The sequence below is a fragment of the Elephas maximus genome, chromosome 10 (genome assembly GCF_024166365.1).
Source record: "Elephas maximus indicus isolate mEleMax1 chromosome 10, mEleMax1 primary haplotype, whole genome shotgun sequence".
NCBI lineage: Eukaryota > Metazoa > Chordata > Mammalia > Proboscidea > Elephantidae > Elephas > Elephas maximus.
In genome coordinates this window covers 84,658,021-84,675,509 of record NC_064828.1, presented here as the reverse complement: position 1 = coordinate 84,675,509, position 17,489 = coordinate 84,658,021, and the positions used below count along the sequence as shown (strand labels likewise).

Below are 17,489 nucleotides of genomic sequence, written 5' to 3'. Positions count from 1 at the left end.
CAGAAGAAGGGAAATGAGCTGGCAATCTAGTTTCAATAACTGCATTGGCAGGCAAAGGTAAGAAAATATTGCTAGTGTCAATGTATTTGGTCCATGTGTTCATGGCAGTGAATTCGGGGAGTATAATGAGTTGGGGCATCATGTGAACCGTTTCCTAAGGCTGTCCTTTTGTGACACTTGACAGCTGACGCTGCTTTTTCTCAAATCCCCACATTTTCTTTTCCTCACTATTTATTATCGTGTTTTCCTTTTTCTATGACCTCAGTGCTGTTTTCTTTGCACTTCAGCAAGAAAAGGAAACAGATTTCTGGATTGGTGTTATCTCCTATCGAATCCAGAAAGAAAATTAATTTTCTGATTAGATTCTTTATAAAGGGTCATTCTCAAAGGATGGCTCGAAGGTCACAGCATCAGTATCACCTGCCGTGCTTGTTAAAACTTTGCTATAAAGATTCTTGAGCTCCACCTCAGATCTGCTGAATTGAAATTTCTAGCAATGGGGCCCAGGAAACTGCTTTTTAACCAGAAATTGAGACCTACAGCCTATGGGGTGCTTCCCTCATAGAACGCCCAGGATTTCTGTTACCACTAATTATGTTACTTCCTTCTCAAGAAGGATCTATGGCAGGCAAGCGGATTGCAGTGTAAAGTGGATTTTTCCTGTTTCTGGTATGACAACGTTTCAGCACTTGGTCTACAGTTCTGAAAACTTTTTTCTCTTGGAATCAATGTGTTTATACCATGATTCAGGAACAGGAATGTTTGAAACTTGCAAGTAATGTCATGTCAGAGTGTGATGCATATTATGAAGTTCCAGTGTTTAATGATGAGGATTAAGAAAATATGCAACACACATGGGAGAAAGTTTACATCGACAATTGCAAGTTTACAAAAAAAAAGCCTACACCGGGCCCCAAATAACCATAAGATGCTGTCCACCTCGATTGTTTGACCAGGCTTAACCTCAGATAAATACGTGCTTTCCAAATACCTCCTAGGCACTATTGGAGACACGACCCTCCTGGATCTTGTAGTCAGGTTGTCAGAGAATATGCAGCTACTTATGCCATGTGACTTGAAGGGCTGGACAGGTCCCCTTAATCAAAATTATCTATTCCTCCCCTCCCTCCCACCTCTCTCCGGTAAAGTAAGGCACTGGGATTCCCACAGTTTATCAAAATCAGTTTTAGGCTCATTTGATTAGGACCATTGTAAAATGGCAGGGGATGTTCTTTCACCAGGAAGATCCTTTACTGAAGGAAAACTCTATCAGTTACTAACTCTACCCAAAGCCCAAGTCAGACAAGACCACAGGTAACCAAAAAGAGTAAGTACACCAAAATTGAATGCGTAACACTCCCTGTTAAACATGGCAAAGATTTCTTCTTAAGAATAGCCATATTTTAATTAACGTAAGGCCTTCTATGCATATTTAAGAACCAGAATGGAACTCACAGGGTATTCTCAGCTCTCTGCCAGGTCCTGTGTTTGCCAACTCCTGATTGACAGCCTAAAGAACATAGAAGTGAAATTTGTGTCATTTGCCCAAACCAAAGCCTGGGCAGATGATCATATTTCTCAAAATAACGGAACTGTACTCTACGCTGAAATGAAGGTTTCCTGCAATGTCATTTTTTTCTTTCTCACACCATCATCCAAGACCCAGGAGTAGTTTGGTCTTCAATCTGTAGAACATTTGCATCACCTTAAAAATTTTCCCCATTCCCTTTTGTAGCCAATCACCTCCTTCCACCCCCAGCCTCTGGCAACTACTCTTCTGTTTTCTGTCCCTCCGGTTTTGCCTTTTCTAGAATGTCATATAAATGGAATTATACACATGCAATTTTTTTGTGTCCGACTTCTTTTACTTGATATGATGCTTTGGAAGTTCATCCATAGTGTTGCATGATTCATTCTTATTGTTGAGTGTTGCATGAATATATAGTACAATTTGTTTATCCATACCATCATCTTTTGATATGCAATACTCCTAGGAGACTATGACCCATTTGAACTGTACTAATACACAGAATATACAAACAGACCCTATAACAGACACTGTTCGTTGTCTACCAAATCCATCCCCTACCACCCCTGTTCCCCCACCACTCCTGTCTTCTTCTTTGCTAGCTTGTCTCTCCTTCTGGCATCCATGACGCAGGGAAGAGAACCCTATTCCCACTTCCACTAGTGTGGATATTGACTGGAATAAGCTAATGGTGGCAATTCCATTTCTGTGGCCATATTACAGACTTATGGCTGATGAGACTTGATGAAAAGGCTATTCAGGGCTTCTGGAAAACGACTTCTTAACTTTCGTCCTTGTCATGACATCTCCTGATTGGGGGCTCAGGAACTCATTCACATAGGAGCCCACAGCAGGTAAGCCCCAGCAAGATTTACAGTGGACTTTCCAAAATGGAGTGCTTGAGAGCTTTAGAGCCTAGCTTCCACCTTGTTGGCTTCCCATCACATTGACGTCTGCAATAAACAAATAAAAAGCGTGGAGTGCATTATGCAAAATACTTGACTATGTTCCTCAAAACTGTCACGGTCATGATGAACAAAGAAAGACTGAGAAACTGACACAGATTGCAGGAGACCAAGGTGACAGGATGACTGAATGCAATGTGGTATCCTAGATTAGATCTGGAACAGAAAAAGGACATTAGTGGGACAACTGTGAAATGAAGTAGTCTGTAGTTGCATTAATAGTGTTACAACTATGTCAGTTTCTTAGTATTGACAAATGTGCAGTGATTCTGTAAGACGTTAACATCAGGGGAAGCTGAAGCTGAATAAGGAGTATATGGGAACACTCTGTACTTACTATCTTTGAAACTTTTCTGTAAATCAAAAATTATACCAAATTTTTTTTTTTAAAGAGCATGGAATATTTTGGAAGTGTTTGGCTTCTATCATTTATTCCTTAAGGTGTATGCTTAGAATGGTTTTGAGAGTTTGTTAATTCATTTAACAAATACTCATTAAGTTCTATGTGTCAGGCACTGTTCTCAGTGCTAGGAATATGGTCATGTATGAAGCAAAAATCCTGTCCTCATAGCACTTACATTCTAGAAAAGAAAAGCAAAGAAACAAGAACGAAATAAATACATTCGTCAGATAATAATAAATGTCATAAAGAAAATAAAGCCAGATACGTTATTTTAGAGCAGAGGGTCACGGAAGGTCTTTCTGATCAAGTGATATTTGAACAGAAACTTGAAGAAGGTGGTGAGCGTGCAGATATCTAGGGTAAGTGCTTCCAAGACGGAAGAAGCAGTTTGTGCAAAGGCCGTGAGGTAAGAATGAGTTTGGCATGTTCAAAGGACAGCAGGATACTCAAGGCAGAAAGGGTGGTAGCTGAGGTTCAGAGAAGTTCAGGTCATGCAAAGCCCTGGTAAAGACTTTGGACTTTATTCTAAATATGATGGAAAGCTGTTCGGGGGCTTTGAGCAAGAGAATAACAGAAACATATTTATTATTTAAAGGATTATTCTAACTGCTGTGGATGAGAATTGTCAACACGGGGTACAATATGGCAAGAGACAAGAGTATTTTGTCTTGGATTAAAGTGATAGAGGTGAAGGTGATGAGAAATGGTTGAGTTTAGGCTACAATTTAGCTGATAAAATTTGCTGACGGACTGGATGAGGATTGTAACAGAAAGAGAGGAATTAACCTTCAGAAGTGGGAAAATGATAGTGCCCTTTACCAGGGTGAGGAACAATGAGATGAAGCAGGTTTGCTGGAGAACAGTGCTTGGCTGGAAAACAGTGCTTTTAATATCCTGCTTAGGACATTTCAGATATTCATTAACTGCCTGCTTATCTGTACATTAAACTAACATATATATTTTGTTTGCATACAGGTTAAAATGCAGTACTAAGTTTGAGATGTCCACTGGGACAACTCAAAGATTTCAACACTACTTTGGGGGAAAGATCAGGGTTAGAGGTAATAGAATAGGTAGTATTTAAAGCCATGGGAAGTTAGACAATTTCTTGTGACAGTGACAGTGTCTATAAAGAGCAAAACAGGATCAAAAACTTTGGGTAACCCTCCCATCATATGTCTTAAATTACACACATGGACATACAGATATCCTGGTACAAACCCATGGGCCTGGCCATTCCACTGAGAAGCACTCATCTAGCCCCTTCTGAGTCATCCAGCCAGGGCATCAGGATGCACTGTAACCTACATTTCAGTGAGATATAAGTGTGTCCATCAGGTTTAATAAACAAGTAAGCTGGCAGTTAGTTAGCATTTAAAATTCCCTAGCCAAGAATGCTTATTCTAGGGGTGGTTGCCCCAAGTAGTTCTTTTTTCAACTAGCAAAAAAAAAGTTCTAAACGGTTTTAAATTATTTTTAATTAACTTAAAACCCTTTCTTATTCCTATTTCTCTCCATTCTAGCTTTTTCAGATGAAGTCTCTATTCCTACCCCTTTGTCTTCAGTAGAACTCAGCTCCTTCTTATATACTCAGCCACAGCCTCCTCATCAGTCCCTGTCCTCAGTTGTTCAGTTTGGGGCTTTTCCTTCCATCTTGATCCTCCCTGCATGGTTGACACTACAACTCTCCTTAGGTAGAGGTAGCATTATATTCTGCAGCAAATTCTGAGCAGAATAGCAAACGACGACAGATCCTGAGCTGTTTTGTCTAGATGATCATACCGTGGGCTGCCTTGGGTATGTTATCCATTAGCATAGTACCGCAGAACCTCAGGCTCATCTTCTCCTCAGCCATATGGGCAATGGACCTCAACACCGAGTTGATCTCCAGACCGCCTGTGTCTGAATTAACAGATGTTGTGGATTTGCCTAATCCTAAAGCATGAGTCCAAGGTATCTTAGCTTCTGGGCTCATTCAATCAGTATACCCTGTTTGTGCAAGGTTGGGCTGCATGTGTAACATTTTTAGCCTACCCACACATCTTGAATACCACCCATTTCTCAAAAAAAATAATAATTTCTAATGTACATTATGCTAATTAACATGTCCTCTAGTGTTGATCGAAGATAAATGTAGTCGAAGCTGGTTATAGTAGTCGCCCCCCAACCTCCAACACGTGCATTCATTTTAAATGAGAGGTTAGGAGATTGGCTGCTAACCAAAAGGTCAGCAGTTTGAATCCACCAGCCAGTCCTCGGAAACCCTATGGGGCAGTTCTATTCTGTCCTGTAGGGTCACTATGAGTCAGAATTGACTCAAAGCAGCAGGTTTGATTTTTTTGGTATGGACTCCCTAACCTGAAGGGCATTCCTGCTTCAGGTATTTCAAATCTTAACTGCCTGCTTATCTCAACATTAAACTTAACACATACATATCTTGTTGACACGTGGGTTAAGATGCGGTTCCCTCGCCCCCAGAGGAGATCTACTGAATCAGGAACTCTGGGAATGAGAGATAAAAAACACAGATTAACTAGTACTCTGGATTATTTAGGTGATTCTGATACACCCTAAAGTTAGAGGATTCTTGCTGTAAAGAGTAAGGGGGAACCTGCCCCAGCCCCCACATGCTGTTACTCTGGAAAACCATGGACAAGCCAAAGGAAGAACTCTTGTTCTTCTCCCCTTTGCAGGTTGAGTCTGCACAAGAGGCCATAGGGAAGTTAGGAGCCACTCGGGGATATAAGAGTCACAGAGGGCCAAACACACTCCTTGTCTGCAGTTCCCCAAGCCTCTCCAGGCACTCAACCACAGGAAATAGGCCCTTTTTCTGTTCTATTTGCCCCAGCACTGGGGCAGATCATATAGGGCTTTGTTGGGAAAACATTGCTTTCTTGGGAAAAAGAAAAATCATTCTCTAACCAAAAAGAGGAGAAGAATTTTAATATTTACATGCACCTGCCTGGAAACCATAGCTGTTCTGTTCCCTCAAACATGTTTCAAACAAACCTTTATCATAGTAACTCAACTCCCTCCCTGCTTACCATAAATATTTTTTCTTTTAAATATATGTCTTAGGATGCAGTAAAATTATTTTATCCTTTAAAAAAAAAACTAAACAAATGACTAAAATGAAGATTAAAAACTAATCCCCAAGGAAATTCTTAGAGTGGTTAGGTTTGAGGCCCATAGGTTGTTTAACAGGATTGCATACCAGGAATGAAAGCTATTTCACGTAATGGAAAAAGATCGAGGTTTAAGAAAATATACAGACAAAAATATTTATACTGAGGGAGTATTTTTAAGCAAGAGAGCTTTTTTTTTTTTTAAATACCGTATCAACTCAAATGGGAACACAAAATTATTTTGAAGTAAACTACTTCTCTGTTCACATCTCTTCCCTCCAACTAATGAAGTAAAGAATCTCAGCAGTAAAATCCCAATGCCAATAAACTATGCATTTTCATTCTCTTGGAGGGCCTCTAAAATTAGTCAAAATTAAGAGAAAGAATCTATTCACTAATTCTGTCATAGGACCAAAGTCCAGCAACCAATGTAATACAGTAAGTGGAAGCAGGCCTATAAATGTTAAGTGCTGCGCCGTACTTTAATTTCACTGTGCTGGTAAACATAAGAAGTGTTTTCCAAATGAGATAAACTCCAACTGAAAAGTCTAAGAACCACCAATATAAAAACTTACAATTAAAAGGTTTTTCCAACTTGGGCTTATATATTAACAAAAAGTCCCTGGGCGGCACAAACAGTTTGCCATCGTCTACTAACTTAAAGGTTGGTGGTTCCAACCCTCCCAGTAGTACCATGGGAGAAGTGCCTGGCAATCTGCTTCCGTAAAGATTACAGCCAAGTCTCACAGAGACTGGAGAAACCCCGAGAGTATGGTCCCTGGATACCTTTTCAACTCAGTACTAAAGTCACTCCTAAAGTTCACCCGTCAGCCAAAGATTAGACATGTCCATAAAACAAATAATAATACACATAGCTCCACCATATATATGAGATGAATGGGCACACCAGCCCAAGGGCAAGGATGAGAAGGCAGGAGGGGAAAGCTAGATAAATGGAAATGGGGAACCCAAGGTTGAGAAGGGGAGAGTGTTGACATGTCGCAGGGTTGGCAACCAATGTCACAAAACAATATGTGTATTAATTGTTTAGTGAGAAACTAATTTGCTCTTTAAACCTTCACCTAAAGAACAAGTAAAAAAAAGAAAAAGATTACAGCCAAGAAACCCCTATAGATCAGTTCTACTCTCTAACACCTGGGGCCCTATGAGTCAGAATGGATTCAACAGCGACAGATTTGGGTTTTTGTGGGTTTTTTTTAATCATTGCCAAGAATACACCAACACTAAAGTTAGAAGTCCTACATTACAACAGTGCAGTGAATCTATGCCGCTTATTTTACAGATGAAGAAACAAGTTCAGAGAGAAATCACGAAATGCACAAGGTCATGCTACTGAGAGATGACCGCCAGGACAGAGCACAGTTCGCCCAGTTCCAGCCCTATGTTCTTTCTAGTACACTGACACTTTGCAAAGTTTTTGCTGTTGGTTGGTTTTGCATTGCACTTTTAGCTGAAAAACACTCAGGACTAAAATAACAAGAGAAGAAGGGGCTCCTCTGTTTGCAGTTTGGGGGGTGACCGCATGGGGATCTACAGCCCAGTCCAACACTTCTATGAACCCTGAGGGCTCCCAGAGCCAGAGTTATAAAACTGTTGTGTTTCCCATCTCTCCAAACTCCCTGTTACTTGGCCTTGGGGAAATCTAATAACTCTGCACCAGCCTTCATTTGTAAACAGCAGTGGTAAAATCTTTTCCCTGCTAACTACTGTATACTTTAAATGGTAGCGGCAAGAGAAGAGGGAGCATGGCATTGGACAGGCGCCCTCTTTGTGATGAAGTCTGCGACATGGACCAAGTAACACTGACACAGAACTGGGGAGCTCTGACAGTACTGGAGCCTATATGCCCATCACCCCACGTCACTACACAGTTAAAGCTGGTGGGGCAATCTAACAAGTTAGAATATTCTAAGGTCTTTGGTGACATTAAGGTGGCCTGGATACCAGAAGCACTGGCAATTGACTCTAAATTATTTTTTGATCCATCCTGTCCCAGAATCTTAAGCCAGCCTGACCCATGAGTGGCTGGCCCAAATTGATGACCTATGATGTCCTTTTTCTGTCTCTATGGGATCCCTGACCCTGGACTTTATTGTCACCTATTTTTAACCATTGTCTTGCTTGGTTGGAGACAACTAAATTGAGTTTCCTCAACTTAACATTCTGCACACTCTAAGGTCTGGATTTTTAAATGGTACTCACCTAAGAATCAGCTGAAAAGCTTTTCAAATGACTATCCCCAGGCTATATACCCAAAGCTTCTAACACAGTGACTTTGGTGAATGTTCTGGGAACGTACTTTTTTTTTTTTTAACTGTACTTTTGATGAAGGCTTACAGAACAAACTAGTTTCTCATTAAACACTTAGTATACATATTGTTTTATGACATTGGTTAACAACACCATGATATGTCAACATTCTCCCTTCTCAACCTTGGGTTCCCTATTACCAGCTTTCCTGTTCCCTCCTGCCTTCTAGTCCTTACCCCTGGGCTGGTATTCCCCTTTAGTCTCATTTTGTTTTATGGGCCTGTCCAATCTTTGGCCGAAGGGTGAACCTCAGGAGTGACTTCGTTACTGAACTGAAAAGGTGTCCGGGGGCCACACTCTCAGGGTTTCTCCAGTCCCTGTCAGGCCAGCAAGTCTGGTCTTTCTTTTTGAGCTAGAATTTTGTTCTACATTTTTCTCCAGCTCTGTCCAGGATCCTTCATTGTGATCCTTGTCAGAGTAGTCGGTGGTGGTAGCCAGGCACCATCTAGTTGTACTGGACTCAGTCTGGCGGAAGCTGTGGTAGATGTGGTCCATTAGTCCTTTGGACTAATCTGTGAGAATGTCATTTTAACAAATGACACAGAGCAGCTATGGACACGGGTCCTCCATCCTTTCCCTGTACTACAAAGCCTTCTGGCTGGGCTAGCAGTTGCCTCCACAGGCCTCTCTGCTGTGGGGACTCCTGCCTCGGTTGCCCTAATTGCCCAGTCCTTCCAGGCATCGCGCAGCCAGTTCCTTAAGAGACCCCATACTTCAGCAGTGCTGTCTCTGTGTGGGTGCAGGCTCAACCCCTGGAGAACTCCTAAACGGTTGTTGTCTCCTAGGTCTGCAGCTCCACATTGGGATCCAACTTAAGATCAGGCTAATTTTCTTTCCAACCCTCAAAACACAAAGGACTCATTTCCCTCCCTTTCTTGGGCAATAAAACTCATTTGCCTTGAGAAACCTAGTCTTATAAAACACATAGGCCTATTAACTAAAATTTCTTGAAGGCAGCTTCTTCCTCAGCCTGTAACATAAAGCATACACCATTCTAACAGTTAGGACCCTTTAGGTTGCTATAAACAGAAAACTCAGTCAATAAAAAAAAAAAAAAAAAACTCAGTCAATAGGAAAGAGATTTTTGGCCCCTGTAACGGCTGTAACTGGACGGTCCAGAGTTAGGGCAGGTCTCAGGGCTGGTTTGAGATTCCATTTCTTTCTTTTTTTTTTTTTTGTATGTTTGTTTGTTTTGTTTTTAATCTCTCTTCTTTGCCTTCTATAACGTAAGCAGCACCTAACTTCACATCTACATCCTACAAAAGGAGACTGTCTGCTACCGCATTCCAAGCAAAAGAATCCTGAGATCCATTCTGAATAGGCCGTTTCAGTCACAAGCCTACCCCTGAACCAATGACTGTAGAAAACACTGGTTGGCTTAAAATAGGGCCCAGGCCATAGCTGAGGGTGGGATTAGAACCCCCCAATAACAAAGACTGGGGAGGACGCTGAGTGCTATGACAACGAGGAAGGGTGGAGTGAGATTCTGGGTAATCCAACAACAGCCAAAAGAGCCACTGCTAAATCAAAACTCACCCCAGGGAGCTCGCAGACATCTCTCTGGCTAAAAGCAGCAAACACAAAGAACAAAATAAGTATTTGGTTATTAATTTATTGCACATGAATAAAAGTGAAGGCCATGAGGGTTAGTGGAAAGGAAAGGAGCTCCATCAGATGAGAAGGTGAGGATAAAAGCCAGCTTCATGTCCATGGGTTCACCTGTCAGACAACTTTCTGTTCCCAATGGCATCTTGAGACTTGCTTCCCCTTTAAAAAACCAAACTCATTGCTATTGAGTCAATTTCAAATCACAGTGACCCTAAAAGACAGAGTAGAGCTGCCTCATAGGGTTTCCAAGGAGCAGCTTGTAGATTCGAACTACCAACCTCTTGGTTAGCAGCCATAGCTCTTAACCTCTGCATCACCAGAGCTCCTGCTTCACCTTCAATTGCTTTAAATTATCTTTTAAGTAACTTTGCAGCAATATAAAAATCTGACAGATTTCTACCTTTTAAAGTAGTGGTGCCTGTTTTCTTCGTAAGCATAAAAAATGCTCAAGCAGAAGAATAAATAGAAGTAAAACATTTTCACCCTGAAGAGCAAAAAAGAAAAAAAAAAAATCCAAACACACTGCCATCAAGTCAATTCCAACTCATAGCAACCCTACAGGACAGAGTAGAACTGCCCTATGGGGTTTCCAAGGCTCTAAATCTTTACAGAAGCAGACTGCCACATCTTTCTCCTGGGGAGCAGCTGGTAGGTTCGAACCACCAATCTTTTGGTTAGTAGCCAAGTGCTTTAACCACTGCACCACCAGAGCCCCTACCATGAACACAGTAGCATGTATATCCACTTTTTCCTGTGAAGAAATTGGTACCACATTGTTTAAAAAAAAAAAACAACACGTTTTTATATTTGCCAGAGGGGAGGAACAGGGGTCAGAACCCAAAAAGGGTCTGATTCTTTTAAAAGAAACCAACTGGATAAATGAAACATTCATCAAGTGGGAGGAACCTGAGTGAGTTAAGACTCAAAGCCAAGCTAGAAACCAAAACCAAACCCATTGCCTTTGAGTAGATTCTAACTCATGGCGACCCCATGTGTTACAGGATAGAACTGCTCCTTAGGGTTCTCTTGGCTGTAATCTTTACAGAAGCAGATCACCGGGGCTTTCTTCCATAACACTGCTGGGTGGGTGCACCACCCAAGGACCATAAAGCCAAGCTAGAGAGGGAGAAACGTTAAGATTAGATAGTGATTGTAGAGATTCTGAGTTGGACGCAAACTTGCTAGGTCCATGGAAGATCTCCAGCGAGAGAAAAGAAGAGAAAGTAAAACTTGAAGCTGATCACTGTAGGTTCCCCTAAATCCATTCTACCTCAAATGTCATCCACGACAATCATAGCAACCCCATTCCCATTGCCAGGGACTGACTTAGGAAAGAATCAGGAAAAAAAAAAAAACATAGCCAATGAAGAAACTTCCCTAACTTTCCTCACTTCCCTGAAATCAACACAGAAATAGACATTTTTTCTTTCTTCCCTTGGGCATTGTCTTGCTGGAAGGTGATGCCTAGAACTTGGCAGTCAGCTGGCCTGAGAACGAAACCTACCCCCAGGGGAGAGCAAAAGAGAGGACTCTCAGAGAAGCAAAGCTGGGCATACATGCTGTCTGAAACCTGCCCTGACTCTACTTCCTGTGCATGAGATAATAAACTCCCTACACTTAAGCCAGTTTGAATTAAGATTCTGAATTGCTTGCACCAGAAAGCTTCCTACCAGACCCAGTTGGGTTTTAACAACCGTGAGTTCGAACAGTTAAGTTTGTACAAATAAGTAATTTATACCATTAGTTAGGATGCTTTGGGCTGCAAGTTACAGAATTTGTTGTTGTTGTTAGTTGCCATTGAGTTGGCTCCAACACATGGTCATCTTTTGTATAAACAGGATGAGATCTTGCCCGGTCCTGCACTATCTTCATGATACTTGGTATGTTTGAGCCCATCATTGCAACTATGATCTCAATCCATCTCACTGAGGGTTTCCCTCATTGCTGCTGACCTTCTACTTTACCAAATATGATGTTGTTTTCTAGAGATTGATCTTTCCTGATGATGTACCCAAAGTAAGTAAGCCGACAGAGAGAGAGCCTTCCCCTGGAGTTGGTGCCCTGAATTCGGACTTTTAGCCTACTAGACTGTGAGAGAACAAATTCCTGTTTGTTGAAGCTATCCACTTGTAGTATTTCTGTTATAGATGACTAAGATACCCTATCACCTGTTTTTTTAAATACTTTTTTCTTTAAATCAACTCACTTTTTTTTTTTTGCTTAAATGTGTACTTTAAAGGAAAATGCTGTGTTACTACCTTAAATAGAAAACTGCAATGACTTGTCAAAGATAATGATAGTCATAAAAGTAAATGTGTAGCTGTTAAAATAGAAGAACATTCATATGTTTACCTCCAAAAATCATCTCCCAGGCCAGGAGTGGTCCAAATATTCTACTCTAGAAACATTGCATCTAGAGTGTGTCTCCCTCCTCCCAGGTCGGTGTGAGGAGGTGATTATGTTTAATTGTGTATCAAGAGGCCACTGTGAAAAACAAACTCCCTGCCCAGGCCCCTGCTGGGAACATCAGACTTGTCAAAGACTGTCTTAGTTTCCTACAGCTCCTGTAACAGAAATACCACAAGTGGGTGGCTTCAAAGAACAGAAATGTTTTCTCGAAGTTCAGAAGGCTTGAAGTCCGAATTCAGGGATCTGACTCTAGAGGAAAGCTCTCTCTGTCGGCTCTAGGAGATTCTTGTCTTTGTCAGCTTCTGTAGCCCAGTGTTCCTTGGTTCCATGGTGGTCTTCACATGATATTGATCTTCCTCCCATTTACAATTTCTTTGGTATCTAATCTGCTTGTTTTTATAACTTGGAAATGATTAGGTTTAGGATATACCCTATACCGATAAGGTCTCATAAGCTTAACAAAGAAAACCCTATTCTCAAACGGATTACTTCCACAGGTCTCTGTGGTTCAGCCTAAGGCCAAGGAGGGAGGCTCGGTGAAGGGCAACAGGCACCTGCTTAGAGCAAGTGCCCAGCAGGTGGCAGAGAACCAGAGCTATTGCAAAAAATATATATATATATATATATATATATATATATATATATATATATATATATATATATATATATATATATATTGCAAAGGGGGGAAATAACCAGGGACCACCAAGAGTTATGCTCCTGTCCCCATTCTCCTGGTGCCTCTAAACCCAGAATCCTTATAGGACCCAGTTTGGACTGAAAATAGGTGTCTTGCCAACTCTGGCAAGTCAGGATAGAGATGTAATCTAGCAAGATTTAGAAAAACAAAGAAGTGTGATGTTTCTTGAACTGGGATGTTGACTAGCAAAATAATATCCATTACAGCCATAGCAATTACACCATTGTGGTCAGACGGCAGGCAGTGATATTGGCAATTTCACAGATATCTCTGCTGCATGCTATGTCGCACTGCAAAGCAGCCACGTACTCTGCCTATTTACAAGCTAAATGTGGTGATGATTATGCTTTCTACACCTTGTACTTCCCTGGAGACACAAATATTTACATTTGTGAAGACATTTACAAAGTGCTTTTACATATCTCTTCCAGACCTGAAACAGGCGAGATATTTTTCTGAGGAAAAGAAGAGACTCAGAGAGATTGGAAAGTCAAACAAGGCCACACCAACAGAGGTAAGAAAATAACTCAGGTGTCATTGCTCCGTACCCTGTCACTGTGCCATACAGGCTCTAAGGAATACAGTTCTAAAAGAAAGTCCTGTTTCCTCAGTCCTTCCTCCTGACATGGTACCACTATCCAATCACCCGAGCTGGAAACCTTGGCACGTTCCTAGACACTTCCCACTTTTTCATTCCCCATGTCCCCTATCATCACATTCTTCTTAATAACTCTCATATCCATCCTTTTCTCTCTTTTCCCATTGCTACTTCTCTCATTTCTCACCTGGACCATCATAATAGTGTTTTAGCTGGTCTCTTTGCCTATAACTGGGGATCCCTCCCAACCCAAATTATCCTCTACCTCTCTGTGTGAGTGAGCTTTCAGTATGCAGCTCTGAACATATTACCCTCATGTTTAAACATCTTCAATAGCTCCCTCTTGAATAGAGACTGAAGCCCAATCTCTCATTCTTGCTATCTGTCTGTATCTATCTGCCTTAGTTACCTAGTGCTGCTATAACAAAAAAATACCACAAGTGGGTGGCTTTGAAGAACAGAAATTCATTTCCCAACAATTCTTGGAAGCTAAAAGTCCAAATTGGGGTCTCAGCCATGTTGATCCCTTCTGTGCATCTCTCTTCTAGTTTCTGGTATCTTCTAGCAATAGTTGGTATGCCTTTGTTTGCAGGCATGTCCTCACATGGCATCTGGCTTCCCGGTATGTGTATGCATGTGTGTGTGTGTGTGTATTGTGTGTGTCCATGTCTATTCTGATCTTTTTATAAGATACCATTCAGAAGTGATTAGGTTTAGGACCCACACTATTCTGATATGGCCTAATTAACGTAATAAAAGAAAATATCTGTTCCAAACAGGGCCATATTTACAGGTACAGGGATTAGGACTTCAGTACAACTCCTTGGGGGACATAATGTATCTCTCTTCTCTGTTTCTTTTAGACAAATACACAGAGAGAGAGAGAGAGAGAACAAACTATATGTTCCACCCTTACTAAATTTAATCCAGTTCCCTGTACATGCCAGGTAATTTTAGAACTGTTTCTCTCCCTGGAATGCCCTTCCCACCTTTCTACACTCTGCCTGTTCACCTGATGAATACTGGATTATAAGCCAAGACTCAGCTTGAGGGTTACACTCCCCAGGAAGCTTTGATTCTTCAACTAACGCTCCCTTTCCTGCCCACGTTGTGCTGTACATACTTCTGCCAGTGGGGCCTGTGATGCCTTATCACACTCACCTATTGAGGCTTCTGTCTCCTATGAAACCCAAGCTCCTCGGGGATAGGGACAATGTCTTAGTTATCTTTGTATCTCCAGGGCCTAACATGAAATAAATGCATCAAACTTTTTTTTTTTTTTTAGATATAATCCACATACCATACAATTCACAGTTTCGAAGTATACAATTCAGTGGTTTTCAGTATATTCAGAGAGCTGTGCAATCATCACTACTCTCTCATTACAAAACAGTTTCATCACCCAGACCAATTAGCAGTCACTTCCCTCCCCATTCCCTCCTCTCTTCAGCCCTCTGGAAACCACTAATCTACTTTCTGTCTCTATGGAGTTGCCTATTCTAGACATTTTATATAAGTAAAACCATATAATGCATAAAATTTTTTGACTAGCTTCTTTCAAGATTCTTCAATGTTGTAGGATGTATCAGTACTTCATTTCTTCTTTTGGCTGAATAATATTCCCTTGTATGGATTTGCCACATTTTGTTTATCCATTTATCAGTTGACGGACATTTGAGTAGTTTCTACTTTTTGGCTATTATAAATAATGTTGCTGTGAACATTCAAGTACAATTTTTTGTGTGAACATATGTTTTCGATTCTCTTGGACTCATCATACATTTTTAATAAATTAACTAATAGATTTAGAACCCCAGAGGGCACTCGAAAATTAGCTCAGTGAATGGGCAGTATACCCCTCACTTAATCAAGGAAAAAAATTTAGCCCATGTATGACCAGTCCCTCAACTCTTTATACCGTCGTTTACCAGCAGCTGCCCGTCCTAAGGACTGGCCTACTCATCAAGGATAGCTTATCTATCCAACCATGTACTTTCTCAATTTGTTCTTTCTTGGTTAGGGTCCAAGGTTTCTCTTTCCTTATTAAATTGTTGATTCTAGATGAAGGAACAGCCATGTGAGCAACCAGGACACTCATTTGGCCAAATGTGGGATTTTGTTTTAGGGAGCCATAGCAAATAAGGCTAGATGTGAACAATATGATAGCACTAGAATAGAGCTTAGAATCAGCTCATCCAGAGTTTACCAGAGTGTGGTCCACACATGGTCATGATGGAGTGCCAGATGATTTTATATACATACAATAAATATTTTTATTTTCATTATGTACTTATTTAGTGTATTAGGGAAAAAGTCATTAGCACATACCCCATGATTTCACATGTATTACAGTCAAGACTTTTTTTAGAAAAAGGGACTGAAATAAACAAGTGAGTATATTTAAAGGAAAAACATTAAGAAAATAATAAAGTAAGTGAAAAGTCAACATGGCAAATAAGACGAAGCTGACACCCAAACAACTGAAGCTAGAGGAATACCGGGTGAGTCCACCACCTCTTCATGTTACAGGCGAATGAATGAAGACCCAGAAAAGCAAAGTAACGTTCCCAGGTCAAGCACGTGGAGGAGGCCTGGAATGCCAGTGTGAAGATTCAATCATCTCAGTAATAAATTAGGCATCAAGGCTGTGACTAGTCTATACAATTTCAACTCATCGAATTTTTAAAAACTGTCTTGTTTTTGTTGCTTTGCTTTGTCTTGTTGTTGTTGAATAAAAACATTAAAAAAAAAATTTTTTTTTAAGCCCCAGGAACCACTCGAGGGCAAGAGAGGAAAGGAAGGGGAAAGAAGGATGAAGTCTTACCTACATCACCATGATGTGTCTCCAGAGTAGCAACCCCAGACTGCTCCTGCTTCAAAGTCAATGGAAAACGTCAACATTCTGAAGACATTCTGAAATGATCAGTCATTCCACGCTGTCCTCGCTGTTCCGCCTCATCAAACTCGAAGTTTGCCGGCTGGGATTCTTGCTGCCTTGGCAAACACGATGATGGCATCAAACCTAACGTTTCCTAAATTTTTGCAGAAATGCTGAGAAGGCTTCCGTGGGGGCCTATTGTCAATTATCTGGAAAAAGAGAAGTTTGCAGACATTAGAAACAAGAACTGGGTGAGGTTAGTCTCTGGGTTTTAATGAGAAGGATTCAAATTAGAATGTTGGCTATTTCCTATAGCTTGCTAAAAATAACCTGGGTGCCTGCTTCCTTCCTCGAGCTTCATTATCAATGCTTGCTCATGCTGAAGTTGCGGGAGGGCTGGAAACTGCTCCTTGGGATCCAGCGCCAGTGCTGTTTGTTCGGATAAATGTAATTTCAGATTTGACCTGCTCTCTCAAGCACCAGCAGGCATGCGACCTCCAGGCTCCTGTCAAACTTACACTTGAGGAAGCCTGAAGGTGGTAAGGGGAGCACAAATACCAATCCCTGTTGATTTCACTTCTTAAATATCTCTTTCCATCTCTGCTACCAACCTAGCCCAAGCTACTATCATCTTTTGTCTTGGCCACTGCAAGACCCTCCTGCCTGCTCTCCCCACCTTGAATCTGGCCCCCCTCTAATTACTTTGTATCACAGATATGAACATATCCCCACCACTGCTGTCACTACCATCAGTTAAAACTGTTCGATGGCTTCCCATTGCTCTTATGATAAAGACCAAAACCCTGAACATGGTGTACAAGCAAGGTGTTCCCTCATCTGTTCCCTAAAACTTCTCCAGCCTCACCACCCTCTGTCCATGGCTCTCCCTGCTCTTACCCACAGTCCCAGCTGTACTGCCTGGTGCCTACCATGCTGCCTGCCTC

General features: G+C 41.3%; 1 protein-coding gene across 1 annotated transcript in view; it reads right to left on the bottom strand.

Annotated features, from left to right (window-relative positions):
- Positions 1 to 16,595, bottom strand: part of RGS6 (regulator of G protein signaling 6) — a 673,554-nt gene extending 656,959 nt beyond the window's left edge. Inside the window, exon 1 of the mRNA XM_049898647.1 lies at positions 16,496 to 16,595. The gene's annotated coding sequence lies outside the window, so the exon portion shown is untranslated. The remainder of the gene's footprint in view (positions 1 to 16,495) is intronic.
- Between the last annotated feature and the right edge of the window lie 894 nt (positions 16,596 to 17,489).